At 38.9% G+C, this 18,195-nt stretch overlaps 1 protein-coding gene across 2 annotated transcripts in view; it reads left to right on the forward strand.

Annotated features, from left to right (window-relative positions):
• Positions 1 to 18,195, forward strand: part of LOC117402287 (EMILIN-1-A-like) — an 86,328-nt gene that overhangs the window by 1,602 nt on the left and 66,531 nt on the right. The window lies entirely within an intron of this gene.

Raw genomic sequence — 18,195 nt, forward strand, 5'->3', positions numbered from 1 at the left:
CAAGGTACTTTACCTAGATTGCTCCAGTAAAAACCCAACTGTATAAATGGGCAATTGTATGTAAAAATAATGTGAAATAATGTATAATGTGATATCTTGTAACAATTGTAAGTCGCCCTGGATAAGGGCGTCTGCTAAGAAAAACGAATAATTAAGAACATAAGAACATAAGAAAGTTTACAAACGACAGGAGGCCATTCAGCCCATATTGCTCGTTTGGTTGTTAGTAGCTTATTTATCCCAGCATCTCATCAAGCAGCTTCTTGAAGGATTCCAGGGTGTCAGCTTCAACAACATTACTGGGGAGTTGGTTCCATACCCTCACAATTCTCTGTGTAAAAAAGTGCCTCCTATTTTCTGTTCTGAATGCCCCTTTATCTAATCTCCATTTGGGACCCCTGGTCCTTGTTTCTTTTTTCAGGTCAAAGAAGTCCCCTGGGTCGACATTGTCTGTATCTTTTAGGATTTTGAATATTTGAATCAGATCGCCGCGTAGTCTTCTTTGTTCAAGACTGAATAGATTCAATTATTTTAGCCTGACTGCATACGACATGCCTTTTAAACCCAGGATAATTCTGGTTGCTCTTCTTTGCACTCTTTCTAGAGCAGCAATATTCTTTTTGTAATGAGGTTACCAGAACTGAACACAATATTCTAGGTGAGGTCTTACCAATGCATTGTAAAGTTTTAACATTACTTCCCTTGATTTAAATTCAGCACTTCTCACAATATATCAGAACATCTTGTTGGCCATTTTTTATAGCTTTCCCAAATTGTCTAGATGAAGACATTTCTGAGTCAACATAAACTCCTAGGTCTTTTTCATAGTTCCCTTCTTCAATTTCATTATCTCCCATATGATATTCATAATGCACATTTTTCTCTATTATATTTCATTTGCCATGTGTCTGCCCAGTTCTGAATGCTGTCTAGATCATTTTGAATGACCTTTGCTGCTGCAACAGTGTTTGCCACTCCTCCTATTTTTGTGTCATCTGCAAATTTAACGAGTTTGCTTACTATACCAGAATCTAAGTCATTAATGTAGATTAGGAATAGCAGAGGACCTAATACTGATCCCTGTGGTACACCACTGGTTACCTCACTCCATTTTGAGGTTTCTCCTCTAATCAGTACTTTCTGTTTTCTACATGTTAACCACTCCCTAATCCATGTGTATGCATTTCCTTGAATCCCTACTGCATTCAGTTTGAGAATTAATCTTTTATGCGGGACTTTGTCAAAAGCTTTCTGGAAATCTAAATAAACCATGTCGTATGCTTTGCAATTATCCATTTTCAATGTTGCATCCTCAAAAAAGTCAAGCAGGTAAGTTAGACACGATCTTCCTTTCCTAAAACCATGCTGACCATCTCCCAGGATATTGTTACCACATAGGTAATTGGAAAAAAATTGGAATAAAACATCTCAGTATGGTCTTCTGTTACGCTTGTTCAAGGGAAGTTGCTACTGTGAAAATCATGGAGTCCACGCTGCATGACATCATCAACATAAGCAACTGGCTATAAAACTGCCTATAACTTTTATCGGCTGCACCAAAACGCACAAAATTTGACACGGATGTAGAGGACTATGAGATGTTGTGCCATGGTCAATATGGCGGCCTTTGGTCACATGGTGTGGCAGCCATCTTGGATTTAATGAAAATTTTGAGCAATTTTCAAAAGTCTTCTTCTCATGAACGGTAAATAACACAGCTGTGAAAACTTTTGTACATAGTGCGCTAACCAATGCGCTTAAATTTCACGATAACTGCTTGGAAGCTGTAAAGTTGCTTGCAACTCTAGTTATTATTATTATTATTATTATTATTATTATTATTATTATTATTATTATTATTATTATTCTTTCTTCCGAGACCTCATCGCAGGCTTATGAAATCAGGTGTGTAGGTAGGTAGCTATGTGCAGATAACAGGTCAGGTGTCCAAACTTGCGCAAGTCACATGGTTCCGCAGCCATATTGGATATTGCAGAATTTATTAAAATGCCTATGTATTGGAAACCGCATACTGCAGAGTTCTGAAAATTGCTATACATGTTGAGGGATAGTCCATGATCATCTTTTGTTAATATGAAGCTGATTGGTGCTGTGGTTTGGTAACCACATTGATTAATGACATAAAATTTCCATAAAAATATAAAATCATCAAAATTCAAACATCTTCTTCTCTGAAACCGCTTATCCAATTGAAACTAAAATTGGAATAAAACATCTCAGTATGGCCGTCTGTTATGCTTGTTCAAGGGAAGTTGCTACTGTGAAAATCATGGTGTCCACGCTGCATGACATTATCAACATACGCAACTGGCTATAAAACTGCGTATAACTTCTTATCGGATGCACCAAAACGCACAAAATTTGACACGGATGTAGAGGACTATGGGATGTTGTGCACATGGTTTGGTCACATGGTGTGGCAGCCGTCTTGGATTTAATGAAAATTTTGGGCAATATTCAAAAGTCTTCTTCTCATGAATGGTATATAGTACAGCTGTGAAAAATGTTGTACATAGTGCACTCATGTCCATGATTGATTCTACTTAAGGAAAAATTGATCGGTCATTTGGCATGGCAGCTATTTTGGATTTTGCGTAAAACACTTTATCTTTGTACTGTCCTCTGAAACATTTAGTCAGGAATATGTCCTACATCAACAAACATGACCGCCGTGAGCCAATCAATATGTGTGACAACTATGAAAACAGGAACTATGAAAAAGACCGAGGAGTTTATGTTGACTCAGAAATGTCTTCATCTAGACAATGTGGGGAAGCTATAAAAAAGGCCAACAAGATGCTCGGATATATTGTGAGAAGTGTTGAATTTAAATCAAGAGAAGTAATGTTAAAACTTTACAATGCATTAGTAAGACCTCACCTAGAATATTGTGTTCAATTCTGGTCACCTCGTTACAAAAAGGATATTGTTGCTCTAGAAAGATTGTAAAGAAGAGCAACCAGAATTATTCCGTGTTTAAAAGGCATGTCGTATGCAGATAGGCTAAAAGAATTGAATCTATTCAGTCTTGAACAAAGAAGACTACGCGGCGATCTGATTCAAACATTCAAAATCCTAAAATGTATAGACAATGTCGACCCAGGGGTCTTCTTTGACCTGAAAAAAGAAACAAGGACTAGGGGTCACAAATGGAGATTAGATAAAGGGACATTCAGAACAGAAAATAGGAGGCACTTTTTTACACAGAGAATTGTGAGGGTCTGGAACCAACTCCCCAGTAATGTTGTTGAAGCTGACACCCTAGGATCCTTCAAGAAGCTGCTTGATGAGATTCTGGGATCAATAAGCTACTAACAACCAAATGAGCAAGATAGGCTAAATGGCCTGGGCAACTGGGCAACTATTGATGTGCAATAATTACTATTTATTTGCAAACTATAATGAGTTTATCAAGTGTGCAATATGATGTTTTTGATTCAGCCGGATATAATGTTTGTTGGGCCAAATGGTTAACTATTGAGTGCTATAATATAACTGTGGATGTGATTTATTATGAAATAATTTCTTCTGTATTTGAGCCAATTCTCCAAAAGGTCTATTACCTGCAGAGCACAATAAATGCTCAATTTGTACTGTCTCTCTGGGTTCTGTTCCAGCTTCTTCTCTACTCTGTCCTGTTTATAATTCCTCGGCATAGGATTCGAGTGGTGTTACTCATGAATCGTGCACATGTTATGTCTCAGTAGCGGTTTGGTGACAATTACATATGGTGAATTGTATATTTGCCAGGCACCCCTGATAGCCGATCGTTACACTATTATCACTTTCTATTGCTTTAAAAAATGCACATTAAATAATAGTGGCAATAAAATATACAAAAACCAATACATGCTGTAGATTTTATTTTATATTGCAAAATTAAAAATAGGGCACCACACGCTCACACACGCTCACACACACACGCACACACGCACACAAACTCAAACAAAGAGTGACCTAGAATTTAGAACAATGTTAGCCTCTTTTATACATTATTTTCAAAGTCTATATGACTACATACTATGTAGAATTTTGTGTGTATCCAAATAACATTTAAATTGCCTACTAACCAATAATTCCAATATGTGTGCCAAAATTGACAGTTAGCACAGTTGTGATAACGCTTCATTTATAATAACCAATGCGCTTAAATTTTACGATAACTGCTTGGAAGCCGTAAACTTGCTTGCAAATCTAGTTCTTATTATTAGGCTTCCAAGCCAAAGGCTGGGGAAGCCTATTGTTATTATTATTATTATTATTATTATTATTATTATTATTATTATTATTATTATTATTATTATTTTTATTTTTCTTCCCAAACATCATCGCAGAGTTATAAAAACGCATATGTAAGTAGATGCCTATGGCTGGACAACCAGACTGGCATCCCCGAATGAAAAAGTCACATGGTTCGACCACCATATTGTATTTTGTAGAAACTTTGGGAATTTTTCAAAACTCTTGCCTTTAAAAACAATTTAAGGTGCAACTATGACAGTGGCAGCACATAGTGCAGCAATGGCCTATAAAAAACATATGTTCAATCGAGGTCAATTGAACAATTACTTTGCCCGCTACGCTGGATTGGCGCCAAATATTCAACAATCTTCTTGTCTTAAACTGCAAAGTCAATTGACACCTAAATTGGCACGCATGTTCATGACCAGGTCCTCTACCGTTTGGAAAATCCACGCTTTTTCGCTAAAAAACATGTCCGCTGCGTGCAAATAACCGTTTCACGACGGCTCTATTTTCATACATCAGTGCATAAATCCAAGGTGCAATACACTAAGTCATGAAACGTTATATGACCATAGATACTCACGTAAAGTACTGGTGATATGAAAATGACACATTTTGGTCACATGGTTTGGCGGCCATATTGATAATTGTAAAAAAACTTTTGCAACCCATAACAAGAATATTGTTGCACTTATGCTCTTCAGTGTCAACACAATTGTACAGACCGTTGGAAAGTAATAACTGCTGAAGATTGAAACCGATTGCTCACACGGCGCGGCGGCCATATTGGAATTTACGTTGAAATTTTAACTCCTAGGGCGTGCCGACAGGGTCAAAGTTATAATGGAACACGTATATGAAGTCATATGTGCTCTATGAAAAATGTCATTGCCCGTGACCTCTAACCTCTCCTTAAGTTCAAACGGTGATGTATGACATCATCAACATACACACCTGGCTATAAAACTGCCTATAACTTCTGATCGGCTGCACCAAAATGCACGGAATTTGACATGGATGTAGAGGACTATGGGATGTTGTGCCGTGGTCAATATGGCGGCCTTTGGTCACATGGTGTGGCAGCCATCTTACATTTAATGACAATTTCGGGGAATTTTCAAACATGTTTGTTAATGAAAAAGCGTGGATTTTACAAACGATAGAAAGGACCTGGTCATGAACATGCGTGCCAATTTAGGTGTCGATTGACATTGCGGTTTAATACAAGAAGATTGTTGAATATTTGGCACCAATCCAGCGTAGCGGGCAAAGTATGTTCAGTCAACCTTGATTGAACATATGTTTTTTATAGGCCATTGCTACACTATCTGCTGCCATTGTCACAGTTCCACCTTAAGTTGTTTTTAACCCTTTGCAGTCCATTTATTAAGTGCGCGTCAGGTCCAATTTATTTTCACACGCGCAGCTAATTTCAGACGCACTGTTTAAAAGTATTTTTTTTCCACAGTCAAACGGGTTTAAAAGGCCCTACATATTAACAAAGCACTCACTAGGCATCTCCAGCCCCTCCCCACCCTTTCGTTCGCTATCGCTTTCACATATGCTAAGAAATAAATAATAATAATAATAATAATAATAATAATAATAATAATAATAATAATAATAATAATAATAGTCGTACATACCGATCGATCATCTCCTGATCACTCGTTTTATCACCAAACTCCTCAATAATGCAATCCAAGTCATTATTTTATTACTATAACATCTCAAAAAAGCTCTGCAAATGTCCGTGATAGTCTCTGTGCACTGATACAGTATCAGCCAGCTTGTTTCCTTATGACCGCCCATATGGGATGCCAGGGGCAGGTATGACTATTCATGAGATACGCCTTTTATTTTTTTTGTTTTTATTGGCTTGTCTCGGCTCCTGTCGCTCCCACTCTGCCATTGAATGGTTTTCTCAGCTTTTTCCGGAGAAACAACGACTAGAAACCCGTTTTTTGCATTTTTTTGATGATGTCGGACAGGGTCCGACAATGGACCGGATAGGAATAATTGCAATCTCGGACCAGGTCCGACATAGGACCGCAAAGGGTTAATGACAATTTAGTGGTATTTTCAAAAGTATTCTCATATTTGTGCCAAAATGTACACAGTTAGCACAGTTGTGATGATAACGTTTCATCTATAATAACCAATGCGCTTAAATTTCACGATAACTGCTTGGGAGCCTTTATAGTTGCTAGCAACTCTAGTTATTACTATTATTAGGCTTCCAAGCCGTAGGCTGGGGAAGCCTATTGTTTTTGTTAGGATTATTATTATTATTATTATTATTATTATTATTATTTTTCTGCCAAAACATGCTAAAAAACTCACGAAAATCGGCACACTCGTAGATGCCTATGCGGGATAGTCGGTGATATTCAGCAAATTTGCACAAGTCACATGGTTCGGCAGCCATATTGGATTTTGCGGAAGTTGTTAAAACGCCTATGTATCTGAAACCGCTTACTGCAGAGTTCTGAAAATTGTTATACATGTTGAGGGTTAGTCCATGATTAACTATTGTTAATATGAAGCTGATTGGTTCTGTGGTTTGGCAACCACATTGATTAATGTCATAAAATTACCATAAAAATATAAAATCATCAAAATTCAAACATCTTCTTCTCTGAAACCGCTTATCCGATTGAAACAAAAATTGGAATAATAAAACATCTCAGTATGGTCATCTGTTATGCTTGTTCAAGGGAAGTTGCTACTGTGAAAATCATGGCGTCCATGCTGCATGACATCATCAACATACGCAACTGGCTATAAAACTGCCTATAACTTCTTATCGGCTGCACCAAAATGCACAAAATTTGACACGGATGCAGAGGACTATGAGTTGTTGTGTCATGGTCAATATGGCAGCCTTTGGTCACATGGTGTGGCAGCCATCTTGGATTTAATGAAAAGTTTGGACAATATTCAAAAGTCTTCTCATGAATGGTAAATAGTACAGCTGTGAAAATGTTTGTACATAGTGCGCTCATGTCCCCGATTGATTCTACTTAAGGAAAAATGGATCCGTCACATGGTGTGGCAGCTATGTTGGATTTTGCGTAATTGATGTGAATCTTCGGTATACGTTATGTTTGTAGTGTTCTCTAAAACTTTTATTCAGGAAAAGTTCCTACATGAATAAACATGCCTGCCATGAGCCAATCAATATGGGTGACATGCCAGTTTTGCCCATTTTTCACCTTGAAATGACATTCCCACCACTAGGGACAGATTTTGCCATGGAAACATGAGTACAGTCTTGGAAAGAAATATTTCTTGAAGCAGCCATTTTTTCCTGGTGTCTAGCAGATCAGTTTCACTAACTGGTGTAACTTAAACCACAGTAATTACACTGGAAAGGCTGATATTATTTTACACATACACACAGTACAGTATACAAAGACACAAAGACACAAACTGTAAACTGCACCAGATTTTTAAACCAGAAGACAATTGAAACAATAAAATGTATAATACATGTGCTTTACATGTCATACGAATACAATTTGTTTAAAAATCGGAATAAAATTATTTTTACGACTGAACAGTGGTAAAACAACAATCACAAATCCTGAATCTGTTGCAACGAAGCCACGGGTGTAAACCATTTAAAACAGGGGTTTTCAACCGGGGGTAGGGTTTATAGGGTCATAGGTGGTACGCAGGATGTCTCACAAATTCACAAATAAAAATGAAAGTAAAAGAAAATGATTTTTTAACAGTATTATATATTCTCTAAAACACTGTGTATAATTATTTATTTGCTGTTTAGCAGCTCAACGTGAACCGCAGATGAAAACATACACATTTCACGTCCACATTTTCCACCTGTACACATGAGCGATTTCGATTAACTGGCTTTTATAATTAATATAGGTCAAGCAGGCACTGCCGATTGTGCCTATGGAGAGCGGTCTGCGCTGGTGATGATTTTTGCTGTTTCCAACTTGCCGTATCAGTGCAGCACAGTGTTTTCTGATTTTATTTAGAAGTATAAATGCTCTGGTAAACATAAATAGTAGGCTAATCACAATAATCATACTTTGATGTTTTTGTTTTATTTATTACCACGGCTGCATTTTCGTAACAGCAATAGCGGCTGGTGGATTATGTTGTCGGTGTTTGAAATGGATGCATTTCTTACCATATCTTGTTCTGCTGTAAATGCCTGGAAGCCTTAAAGTTGCCTGCAACTTCTTGTTGTTGTTGTTGGTGTTGGAGGTGTTTTATATCCACTTTAAAATTGCGGTTTTATTTATTTATATTAATTCTTCACTCAGTGGTTTAATAAATACAGTATATGTTTTGTTGAAATGACATACAAAAAAGAAATATCTAGGCCCCTACAATAGTTTTATTGTGTCGTTGTCAAACGCTGTATTTTCTCTTTTCCTGAGGCACACTTGAAACAATACATTTCTTGTCAGAGAAACTGAGGCATTGGGTGCTAGCTGCAGTTTGATCAGATTTTGTATTTTTTCCTGTTTTGTTTTAACAAATGTCATAAGTTCTTTGGTAAATATGTGTGGCAAAATTCCTTATTATTGCCAATGGCAATTTCAACTAACTGACAAGGAAAATAGATAAATAATCCACACATTCTTGGACTGTAGCCTATGGACCTCCTTCATTCAACTATTTGGACATTCTGAAATTATAAATGTGTCCCTGTACATATACATTGTACTCTGTTTCACGAAGAGAATTTAGAATGTACATTAAACTGAAAACACATTCCATTTATCATGTTGATTACTCAATGGATAAAACATCCCATAGTTGAATTGTGTATTATAAATTATGATAGACAGAGTTTGGTTAATTTGCACCCAATACACATTTTTTTTCTTTTCTTTTCAACTATCCAAGACCATATCTGGCTATGGTTTCTAACAAACCGTCCAATTTTACTTTATCACCTGTATTTGATATTCTTTTGGCTGTCTAAACTAATTATAACTAGATATGTATTCATGTACTGGGATCTCACAAAAAAAATTATACAGAGAATTTCAATATAGAGAATTTCAGTCCTGAGAAATTAGAGCTGCCAGATTTACTTTCAAAGTTAAAAAGTCAGCAAAATGAAGGCCAGTTCAGTGCTGGGGTCTTCAAGTCAGCACATTCTGCACAGGAAACCATGAGGAAGATTAGAGCCAGCTGATTTAATACAGAGACAACAATTTGGTTACAAATGCTGTTAGTTTTCTGAAATAACCTTGGGATGTCAGATTCCCTGACAGGCTGCTAGCAGTGTTGACTGGAGAGTTGTAGTGGGTTTTGGATAAATAAAGAGGCCCATTTACTGTTCCTGATGCTGTTAATACTGCTAATTAAAGCCAGCTTTACTGATGGACATACTGTAGCCATAGCTTAAAAAAATACTAGCCTAAGTATAATACATTAGTTAGCAAAGATGACAGCATTTGCCAGTGTTTTATTTTTAAATGTTCTATCATAAGCCAATGCAGGTAATTATGTTTATCCAAAGAGGCAACAAACAAAGCTTTAAAATCTTCTCACTAGCAAGGGCAACCTTATCACTGGTTCAATTTTTATTGTGATAAAAATCTTTTGGTCCTTTTGCTTCTTGGTATCTATTTACTTCCTGTGCTGAAGGTCATCAACCACTTATTTAACATTGGCTCTATTCACAAACATTAAACATGAAACTTATTTAAAGACTTTGTTTTCAATAAATAAATTAATGGCCTCTAAGTCTGTTATTTGTGAGTTGTTGACTAATTTAACCCTTAGTGTCCATTTACTCAGCGCGTCATGCGCGTCAGGTACAATTTATTTTCACACGCGCAGTTTATTTTAGACGTGCTGTAAAGTATTTTTTTTCACAGTAAAACAGGTTTAAAATGCACTGCATATCAACAGGACACTCAGTATTGCATCTCCAGCCCTGCCCCAACCCTTGTTCGCTGTATTTTTCACATACAGTGCCTTGCGAAAGTATTCGGCCCCCTTGAACTTTGCGACCTTTTGCCACATTTCAGGCTTCAAACATAAAGATATGAAACTGTAATTTTTTGTGAAGAATCAACAACAAGTGGGACACAATCATGAAGTGGAACGAAATTTATTGGATATTTCAAACTTTTTTAACAAATAAAAAACTGAAAAATTGGGCGTGCAAAATTATTCAGCCCCCTTAAGTTAATACTTTGTAGCGCCACCTTTTGCTGCGATTACAGCTGTAAGTCGCTTGGGGTATGTCTCTATCAGTTTTGCACATCGAGAGACTGAAATTTTTGCCCATTCCTCCTTGCAAAACAGCTCGAGCTCAGTGAGGTTGGATGGAGAGCATTTGTAAACAGCAGTTTTCAGTTCTTTCCACAGATTCTCGATTGGATTCAGGTCTGGACTTTGACTTGGCCATTCTAACACCTGGATATGTTTATTTGTGAACCATTCCATTGTAGATTTTGCTTTATGTTTTGGATCATTGTCTTGTTGGAAGACAAATCTCCGTCCCAGTCTCAGGTCTTTTGCAGACTCCATCAGGTTTTCTTCCAGAATGGTCCTGTATTTGGCTCCATCCATCTTCCCATCAATTTTAACCATCTTCCCTGTCCCTGCTGAAGAAAAGCAGGCCCAAACCATGATGCTGCCACCACCATGTTTGACAGTGGGGATGGTGTGTTCAGGGTGATGAGCTGTGTTGCTTTTACGCCAAACATAACATTTTGCATTGTTGCCAAAAAGTTCGATTTTGGTTTCATCTGACCAGAGCACCTTCTTCCACATGTTTGGTGTGTCTCCCAGGTGGCTTGTGGCAAACTGTAAATGACACTTTTTATGGATATCTTTAAGAAATGGCTTTCTTCTTGCCACTCTTCCATAAAGGCCAGATTTGTGCAGTATACGACTGATTGTTGTCCTATGGACAGAGTCTCCCACCTCAGCTGTAGATCTCTGCAGTTCATCCAGAGTGATCATGGGCCTCTTGGCTGCATCTCTGATCAGTCTTCTCCTTGTATGAGCTGAAAGTTTAGAGGGACGGCCAGGTCTTGGTAGATTTGCAGTGGTCTGATACTCCTTCCATTTCAATATTATCGCTTGCACAGTGCTCCTTGGGATGTTTAAAGCTTGGGAAATCTTTTTGTATCCAAATCCGGCTTTAAACTTCTCCACAACAGTATCTCGGACCTGCCTGGTGTGTTCCTTGTTCTTCATGATGCTCTCTGCGCTTTAAACGGACCTCTGAGACTATCACAGTGCAGGTGCATTTACACGGAGACTTGATTACACACAGGTGGATTCTATTTATCATCATTAGTCATTTAGGTCAACATTGGATCATTCAGAGATCCTCACTGAACTTCTGGAGAGAGTTTGCTGCACTGAAAGTAAAGGGGCTGAATAATTTTGCACGCCCAATTTTTCAGTTTTTTATTTGTTAAAAAAGTTTGAAATATCCAATAAATTTCGTTCCACTTCATGATTGTGTCCCACTTGTTGTTGATTCTTCACAAAAAATTACAGTTTCATATCTTTATGTTTGAAGCCTGAAATGTGGCAAAAGGTCGCAAAGTTCAAGGGGGCCGAATACTTTCGCAAGGCACTGTAGCTCACATAGTAGGCACTTTTTTACACAGAGAATTGTGAGGGTATGGAACCAACTCCCCAGTAATGTTGTTGAAGCTGACACCCTGGGATCCTTCAAGAAGCTGCTTGATGAGATTCTGGGATCAATAAGCTACCAACAACCAATCGAGCAAGATGGGCTGAATGGCCTCCTCGTTTGTAAACTTTCTTATGTTCTTATAGTAGTGCATACTGATAAATCATCTCCTGATCACTCGTTTTATCACCAAACTCCTTTATAATGCGATCCAAGTCATTATTTTATTACTATAACATCTAAAAAAGGCTCTGCAAATGTCTGTGATATTCTTTGAGTGTTGGATGCAGAAGCAGCTATCTTGTTTGTTTATGTCTGTGTTATCTATGTGATGTCGGAGCTATCTGTATTCATGAGATACACCCCTTTTTTTCGGCTTCTCTTGACTCCTATCGGTCTGACTTGGCCATTGAATGGTTTTCTCGGCTTTTTCCGGAGAAAAAACGACTAGAGACCTGTTTTTTACGTCTTTTTGATGATGTCGGACAGGGTCCGACATTGGACCGGAAAGGGCTAAAGTGCACAGTCTGTCTTTTTGAGTGACAGTCTTTTATTAATGAATGAGAGCATTCTAGCACTGCTTCAGCCAACGAGATCTGTCAGAACAGAATGAAATGACTGATGGTGAAAAAAACTACACTAGCCTATTAAGGGACCACTACGTTGACTGACAGTGACCCCTAGCAATGTCGGACCACAAAGGGTTAACAAAAGTTATACTCGTTTTACTCTAAATATACTTATTTGTCCATTGACACAATATCAGACCAAATACTTTAGGAGTACACCTTGCAGTAATTTCACCTAATTCACATTTTTCAATTAAGCTGTTGCCCTGACTAAGCTCCAGCTGTAGGGTCTGCAGGGGGTTTAATCCATGAAGTCCAGTCTACTTTGCTCAGCATAGCTCAGTAATCCTGCCTCAAGGCAGTGGACCCCACTCACATAACAGTCCATCTATTATTATTATTATTATTATTATTATTATTATTATTATTATTATTATTATTTGTTTCTTAGTGTTATACTCACAAAAGGTAGTGCATTGATGTTTAAAACATGACTCGTTTTTATTCTGTAACAGAGTGTGGAGACACGAGTTACACACTGGCCGGAACAAGTATAATTAATAACTCACTCTTGACCCCTGAACTCAGCTCCACTAAAACTCCCTAGTCCTGTGACACAGGTGGATCAAACCATGACTCAAACAGGAAAAAGATAGGTGGTTTCTCAGAACTGGATCATTCCATTTACTTTGTTCCACAGCCTTACTGTTTACCATGACTATTTTGCTATTAACTGTAACATTTAAATTTAGGGGGCTACATTCTTCCCCCATAAAATAAATGTTGTCCCAAACATTTACAATCAACAAATCCTCCTTTTCTTAACACATTCTATAGTAGACACAGCCTTTTAAAAATGTTAAAATGTCCATACTTTGTGTCCTCTTAAACAACAGTCCTTAAGACAGCAGTAAAGTTCAGTACTGGGTCCATTTCACGCTGTAGAATTTGCCTCTCAGATCCAGTGGAGACAATCCCGTTGATAAGGATGTGGAGAGCATGTTCCTGAACGGACGGAGTGGCCACCTTTGTACCTTACTGTCTCCTTAATGTCTTCCTACATGATAGATCAGCTGAGGAAAATTGTCATGGCAACAAGGGTGAAATAAGACTAAAGGTATAAAACCCTTTATAATACTGTGGAACCAAAGCACATTTTCCCACATTTCTTTACATTAAACTACCCTAATAATACTAACCCCATACTGTAAGTACCTTTTAACTAACATAACACATATGTAACCTCATATAACCCTCCTAATACCGCTGCTCAATTTTGCTATAACTAGTGAACTAGTTGTAAGTGAAAGTGTTGGTAGGGAACTGCTTGAAAAGGATATGGGGTGAGGTACGATACAGGAAACTCTCCCAGTCTGTTGATAGCATGAATAGCTGTGTCCCAACATCTGTAACTAGGTCTTCCAAGCTGATCGTATGTGAAGAGTTGCCTTGCGCTCCTGTTCCTGATGGGCTAAGTTCTTGTTTGGCTCTGTGATGCTTGGGCCTCTTCATCCGATGTTTCTGCAAGTACTGCAGGTTCTGTGATGTCATCATGGCCGATGTCCTCTTGTTCTTCTGGACTACGTTGGCTGTTGCATTCCCCAGGGGGTGACTCTGGAATGTTGTAGCTCTCATTTCCATCCTCTGAATGATGTGCACTAGGATAGAATAAACCTGCTTCGGGATTTAAGACATTTCCTTGCATCTCACTGGGTTCTACTTGGTTCTCACCCGTAGGTAATAATAGGACAAAGCAATGTGTGTATCCAGAGTTGCTTTCACTATCACTAGTTTCCACCTTTTGTTTGGGACAAATCCTGGGGTTCCCATTGGCTTCCCTGGAATTTGGTTTCTTTGACCTCTGCACAGTTGTTTCTACAGGCAAATAATCACATGGCAGCAGGAGAGTCCGGTGCAAAACTCTATTCTTGCCTTTTCCACCCTCTGGTTTTAATTCGTAGACAGGTAGACATGTATACTTTGTCTTCCCAAAGTGATCATAGTTTTCCAGGCCCTCCACACTCACTAAGGTTTTTGACCAAGACTCTGTCACCTGGTATAAGAACAGTACTGTGTACTTTACGATCATGGTAACGCTTACTACGGTCGGCCGACTTCTTAACAAACTTGGAGGCCCGGTCAAAGGCTTCCAGCATCTTTTGTTGCAATTTTTCCACGTAATCGGCATGATTTGCACTAGTTGATGTTGACTCAGGGGAAAGTCTGACAATTAGATCAATTGGTAACCGTGGAGACCTGCCAAATAGTAGCTGGAAAGGCGAAAATCCTGTTGCCTTGTGACGAGTGCAATTGTAGGCATAGATTACCTTGTTAAGTGACTCCTTCCAATTTGATTTTTGATCCTCCGGTAATGTCCTCAACATAGCTAACAGAGTCCTGTTCATTCTCTCAACCTGCCCATTTCCCTGTGGATGGTATGCCGTTGTGCTTGACCTAGCAACTTTGCAGTACTGTTGCAACCGATGAAAAAGTTGGTTCTCGAACTCACCTCCTTGGTCATGATGAAGCCTTCTGGGAAACCCAAACCTCAAGACAAAATCATTAAAAATTTTGTCAGCAGCAGTTTTCCCAGATTTATTAGTTGTTGGGTAGGCTTGCACAAATCTGGTGAAATGGTCCACGATTACAAGAATATACTCATAGCCTCCTCTGCTTTTCTCCAGGTGGAGGAAGTCAATTGAAACCAACTCGAAAGGTTCAGTTGTGATGATACTGGTTAATGGTGATTTGACCACTTGGTTAGGCTTTTTCTGTTTAACACACCTGCAAACTTTAGCAATGTAATGCTCAATGTCCTGTTGCATATATGGCCAATAGAATGTTTCTCTTGTGAGTGAAACTACTCTCTCAGCTCCTAAATGTCCCATTTCTTCATGCAGCTCCTGGAAAACCTTCTGCTTGAATTTCTGTGGCAAGACCAGCTGGAATCTTGTCTCAGTTTTGTGCCGCAGGATCCCGTACATGTCTCTCTGCAACTGATTCCAATCCCGTAGTAAAGCTGTGGTTTCCTTAGATTCTTGTTTTCTTTCTCTATTATTTGGTCTATGACCCAAATTTTTAAATTGAAGAACCTTACCGATTGCTGGATCTTCTTGCTGAGCTATTTGCAACTCTTGGTAACTTAGAGGTTGAAGAGTGAAGTCGGTGTTAAGTGTATTGTGAGGAAGTGCAGAAGTATTGGAGGTAACAGCTGTGATCCAGGCAGTTTCTCCACTGTTGTGAATACTCACAGCTTGTGTGACAGCAGTGATAACATCTTTGGAGCTTTCTTCTGTACACTCATATATTCTTATATATTTTTCCATGTCCACTGGCATTCTTGAGACAGTATCAGCATCAACATTATGCTTGCCAGCTCGATACTTAATTGAAATGTTGTAATCAGCAAGTTCCGCTACCCATCGATGTCCAGTAGAATTGAGTTTTGCTGAAGAAAGAATGTATGTTAAAGGGTTATTATCACTGAAGACTGTAAACGACATGGCATGATACAGATAGTCCCTAAACTTTTCGGTAATGGCCCATTTCAAAGCCAAAAACTCCAATTTACCAGAATGCAAGTGATAATTTTTCTCAGCAAGAGTAAGGGTTCTGGAACCATAAGCAATTACTTTAAGTTTACTGTTCTGTCGTTGACAAAGCACAGCACCAAGTCCATGGTTTGATGCGTCCACATGTGCTATGAATGGGAGTGCAAAATCTGGGTAAGCCATCACTGGTGGTTGCACTAGACAGTCTACCAATTGGTCCAGGACGGTCTGGTGTACTGCTGACCAAGCAATGGGCTGGTGTGAAAGAACCTGGCCTGATCCCCTCCCTCTTGTATGCATGCACTTTTTGTTTGCTCCTTTAACCTTAGGACTGACTTCATGATGAGGTTCAACAGAAAGTAATTCATACAGAGGTTTGACAATTTTAGAAAAGTTTCTGAGATACTTTCAGTAGTAGTTTAGAAACCCGAGGATCTTGCGAAGTTCACCCACTGTTCTAGGCGTCTGGTCTCTGATGGCATGCACAGCTTTGATGTCATTTGGGTCCATCTTGTACCCCTCTTCTGAAATTATCATCCCCAGATACCTATCTTCTCTTTTAAATATTTCACATTTATCAGCCCTTAGTTTGATGCCATACTTCTGAAGTCTTTGAAGAACTTTTCTCAAGTTTTCAACATGGTCTTCAAATGTCTCACTGTAGACTAAGACATCGTCTAAATAGGGTACACAAACCTCTTCCCTCAAACCTTCCAGACACCCCTCCATACACCTTTGAAATGCTGCAGGAGCATTCATCAAGCCATACAGTATCCTGGTCCGTTCATAAAGGCCCCATGGTGTTATGAAGGCTGTCAGGTGTCTGCTTTCTTCCTCCAAAAAACCTTGATGGTAAGCCTTACCCTGATCCAAGACGGAAAACCATGACTTCCCACCAAGACTGTCCAAGATATCCTGGATCCGAGGTATCGGCTGTCTGTCCGGGATGGTCTTCTTATTCAGCTCTCGGTAATCGATACAGAGTCTCAGAGAGCCGTCCTTTTTGCGGACACAGACAATGGGCGACGAATACGGAGAGTTGGACTTTGTTATCCAGCTACGTGCTATTAGGTCCTGTAAATATTCTTTTACTTCCTTGTACAATGGTTTAGGAATAGAATTATAAGCTTTCTGGACCGCTTGGAAGTCTTTTAACTTTATTTGCATTTTTAAAGTGTCAACTTCGCCCATATCATCCTGGTTTCGAGAGAAAGCTTTCGACTCTTGCTTCAGCACACACCGGACGATCTCTCTCTGTCACATTCAGGTGGCCCAGGTTGACAGGCGGTTCCCAATTTCCTGTGTCACTCATAGGTCTTGTGTCACTCTCATATTGACTCTGCATTCCTGAAATAGAAATTACACTGCTTTTCTGTAGTGGTGTGCTACCAGAGGCATTCCTCATTGTCTCCATATCAATGGGAAATTGTGATCTGATCAATTGCAATTTCCCAAGCAGTGTTTGACTATTCAAAGGTATATCATGCCGTGTTGGGTTGTGAACTGGGATTGTTATAGAGCAGGTTGGTCCTTTGGGTAATCTAACTATCGCTTCTTGGATATTAAGATCTTCCAGAATGGACGCAGTTTCATCAGGTTCGAAGATTGTTATCATCCCCTCTGAGCCAATACCAGTATTGCCCAACACTTTACATAGGTTGTTTTACCATTTGGAACAGTTACAACTTTGATTGTGCACAGGTTTTCTGGTGTGCTAGTTGTTAAGATGAAGTGTCTGTACATCTTTGTACATCAGATACGGTGGAGCAGTTGCAAGTTTGTCAACTACACGAAAAGGGTTTTTTTGTGTGCTGCTATTTTTAGTTTTAACTATCTCCTCAATAACATTATAGCCAATAATAGGTGTTTCAAGTTCGTGTACACTCACCAAGACAGGCACAATCAAGGCGTTGTCATCTTCTTCTAAACGGAACTCAATCTGGATCCACCCCTTGAATGGAATTGTTGTTCCATTTGCAGCTCTGATGTCAAGCCCCTCTCTAACTTCCAGCAGTTCTTCCAGTTTGCGAATTTGTAAATGTGGCAGGTTTTCCCTTCACCAATAATCAGAGACCATACACACTTGTGCTCCTGTATCCCAAAGTACTTTAGTTTTAACGTCATTCATGAAGCAGAGAATGGTACATTTGCGTCCAACTGG

Source organism: Acipenser ruthenus, chromosome 5 (assembly GCF_902713425.1).
Source record: "Acipenser ruthenus chromosome 5, fAciRut3.2 maternal haplotype, whole genome shotgun sequence".
Lineage (NCBI taxonomy): Eukaryota > Metazoa > Chordata > Actinopteri > Acipenseriformes > Acipenseridae > Acipenser > Acipenser ruthenus.